The sequence below is a fragment of the Capricornis sumatraensis genome, chromosome 1, assembly GCF_032405125.1.
Source record: "Capricornis sumatraensis isolate serow.1 chromosome 1, serow.2, whole genome shotgun sequence".
NCBI lineage: Eukaryota > Metazoa > Chordata > Mammalia > Artiodactyla > Bovidae > Capricornis > Capricornis sumatraensis.
Window position 1 is genome coordinate 197,294,935 of NC_091069.1, and position 4,214 is coordinate 197,299,148.

Consider the following 4,214-nt stretch of genomic DNA (forward strand, 5'->3'; position numbering starts at 1 on the left):
ACTGTTTTTTTATCTCACTGTCTTGTAGGTTTAAACCCCACTGATTCATGGTTTAAACACTCATATGCCAAAGACTCAACTGTTTTATTTTCAAACTTTGAATTCTCTAAGGACTCCAGACTCAGTGTTATAATACGTAAACAATATAATGTTCTATAATATGTGATGTTAATAACTTTCTTCTTCTTAAACTCCTTCACTTGCTTGATGAAAGTCACCCTACCTGTCTCTTTTCTTAAAAAGCTCCTAAGTTATCTAAAGCCTGCTATCCTGTTTGGCCTTTTCATAAATTATCTCCCAACCTGTAGATATATTTGTCTACTTTTTGTTCTTTGTGATAACACACATCAAAGACATTCTAACTTAATGGCTTTTCTTTTGCTATTAACTTTATTTTGCCTTTCATGATGTCCTCTCAATCTTTGTGTGGCTATTTTTCCTTTATCATGTAGATTCTAGTTTAAATGTCACCACTTCAAAGAGATCACCTTATTCTACAATACATGATTCTGGTTTAATTTTCTGCTCAGCTCTTATGTCTTAGTGATATATTTTCAGGTATTTATAATTGTGGAACTTGGATGGAGAAGGACATGTTTTTGGTTTTACCTTGTTTATTTCAAGGCATCTCTAGGATTGTTGGACCAAAGTCTCAATAAATATTCATTGACTGACTAGTAGCTATTATTAATTGTATTTCAAGTTCTAATTCCAAAGAAACTATAAGATTATTTTTTTTCAACTAATTTATTTCATGCTTAGCTTTCATACTTACTCTTCTTCCATTCATTTATTCAACAGGCATGTATTGAATGTCTGCCCTTCATAATATGTAAGACAGGTCACTCTAAATTTTCAAGTTGCTGCTTCAACCCGAGGTTGTGAAATTGAAAAACCGACACTAAGAAATATAACTACTTTTTGTTCTAGTTTTTCCCCTCTCTTGAAATACTACATTATTTTTTCTTTATTTTAATCTCTAGCCACTCAAGCTTTAGCTAAATTTCAAAGAGCTAAAACTGCCTTCAAGAATAATTTATTTTAAGGTCATGCTTGACCAGCTCCATTCACATAGGAGATGTCAGTTATGTTCTTTACATTTTCTTTGGGAGATTTTATGTGTAGTACTGATATACAAATTATATATTTAGTTTTGTAATTAAAATAATATGGGGTGGGTGCATGTTTGCTTTTTTGGAGTAATTATCATCTTTTTTTTCAACCAGTATCTCCATACTTCATGAACAGTGACTTTTCCAGTCTACATTTGTATTAAAACTCTTACTTACTTAACTTAGTTCCTTAATTCTTTATTTAATTGATATTTAGATGTTCGGAATGGAGAAGGCAATGACAGCCCACTCCAGTACTCTTGCCTGGAAAATCCCATGGACAAAGGAGCCTGGTAGGCTGCAGTCCATGGGTCGTGAAGAGTTGGACACAACTGAGAGACTTCACTTTCACTTTTCACTTTCATGCACTGGAGAAAGAAATGGAAAACCACTCCAGTATTCTTGCCTGGAGAACCCCAGGGATGGAGGAGCCTGGTGGGCTGCCATCTATGCAGACACAACTGAAGTGACCTAGCAGCAGCAGCAGCAGATGTCTGAAATATTTCAGACTCTACCTGACAAAATAGTTTAAGTAGGTTATTGTGGAAATCTGTACTTGAGACAAGTACTACCCCCAGTGCAAATCAATAGGTTGGAGAATTTGTCTAACCATTTGTAATAAAATATAGCAACTTAGATAAATAGAATTATGACTTCATTCTTGGAATGAAAATCAACTATGGAAAGAGTTTAAATCAAAGATTTTGAGAGTATGTACACAACAGAAAAGGAATGGATCTAGGAAAAGTTATACTGGGATAAATATCTGTTTGTCATCTTACTAACTCATGGGAACCTGTTTAGTTAGAGTATTAGATCACTTCTCAAACAGCACTTCTATCTTTAGGAAAACATTTCCACTTTTCAGATATAATACCTTGAAGAAAGCAAAGAAGTAAATAGTCAACATTTCATGAAGCACAAAGGGACATGAATATTAAAAGTTCTCATGAACTCATGATTACAGATACAGCAAATTTGAAATGAAATATTTACTTTTATTCCTAGTTATATGGTCTGTACCTACAGAACATTTAAACAAATCAATCAATATATTATAAAGTACCAAGCAACTTGATTTCCATTTGTTGCTACTGCTGTTGCTGTTGTTATTTTATTAACCAAACTGACTCTTTTTGGTCTGAATCAATTTATTTTCTTGCTGTTGTGTAGAAACATTCTTAATGTTGGCTATGGGCATTCAATGGCAAAACAAACAACAAAACTGAGAAGAAAAATGACTGTAGCACAGATTTTAAGAAACATATTTTCCTGCTCACTGATCTCCTTTTATCTTCTGCCCATATGTTTCTGTGTTGCAGTTTTATCTCTTCCACACTTATGGAATGCTTTGGCAGGGGAAATGAATTCTGATGAGACAGTCTTGGTAATACTCCAGAACATTTTTAAGTTCAGATACCAAACATAGGACCTGCATTGCTATGTGTTGCAAGGATTTAACCTCTTCTTGTCAACTCTCTCTGACTTGTTTGTTTATTATGATTTTATGATGTGTGTTTGTAATACTCGCTGATTCAATTGTGTTGTTACTTTTGACAGATTTTGACCAAACCATGGACTCATTTTTAAAAATTCACAATTTTTGGCTAAATGAATTATTTTTCAATGTATGAGAAAGATAGAAATGTATGTATCATGGAAATATATGCAAAGAAATTACTTTTCAAGTACCTGAAGGACCAGATAAAGTGCAGCCATGGAAGGTGAGTCATGTAATGCCAACAATAGTAATAGTACTAGTAGCATATTCACCCCTGATTAGCCCAAGGGGGGATCTTGTTTTATTTCTTCTCTCAACATAATGCCTTATGCAAACAATTTGCGTATATTAGTCAGTGGGTTACAGCTTTCAGACTGAGTACAAAATGTGTCATCTCCCATGGTAAAAATACAGATATTTGTACTTATATACACATTGGACAGTTCTCAGTAATAAACAGTAATATTACTGCCATGCCCTTCTCTTTCTTGCTCGATGTCTCTGTTTTTCTCTCTCTCTCAAAATTTCTCCCTCTTCCTCTTTCCTCTCTTTTACTGCCTTTGGAACCACTGTTCTGCTTACACAACAAACTCTCATTTCTGCTCCAACTACACTTGTTCTGGCAGAAATAATAGAAGAAGAATTGGAAGAAGTAACATTCATTTCAACAAACCTTTATGAAGTGTGTACAAGGTGCCAGGTACTAAGCTCTTCCATTCATCTGTTTATATCAACCATGATGGAAATATGAATAGCAATGACAGACATTTCTCATAAAACTTAAATAATTATGCCATCATCATTGTCTTTCATATGATACTAATTTGCATTTTGTGAAGCTACAAAGTTACACATTAATATGCAAGATCTTTCCCTGGTTATAGTTTTGTTCCCTATGTGAAGACCTCATCAGTCTTTTGTCCATTTTTCTGTTTGAGTTGCAACTATATGAGGGAATTTAGGGCTGCGTGGTGCTGGAGTGACTTTGAGGAGATACCCCAAATCCAAGGGTAAAGGAGAAGCCCCAGCAAGACGGTATGAAGGGCAAAATCACATTTAGAATCAAGCCCCATAACCACCAGAGATATTTAGACAGCTCAAGGATATTTTGTGTGCACCAGGATCCAGAGACCCCACAGAGACAGACAGAACTGTGTTTGAGTGTCTCCTCAGGAGGTATGGGTCAGAAGTGGACTGGGCCTCTGGATGCAGGAGACCTGGGTATGGAATAAGCCCTTTGGAGGAGGCAACAATTAACCCTGCCATAGAGCTGCAAGAACTAACACAGGACTGGAGAAAAATACACTTGGAGGGCACAAACAGAACCTGTGTGCACCAGGACCCAGGAGAAAGGAGCAGTGACCCCACAAGAGACTGAATGAGACCTGCCTGGGAGTGTCCAGAAATCTTGGTGGAGGCATGGGTCAGCAGTGGCCTGCTTCAGGGTTGGGGGCACTGAGTGTAGCAGTGTTTGCATGGGACCTTTTGAAGGATGTTGCCATTATCTTCATTGCCTCCACCACAGTTTGAACTCAGGCCAAATAAAAGGGAGGGAACACATCCCCACCCTTCAATACAAAATTGGATTAAGATTTACAGAT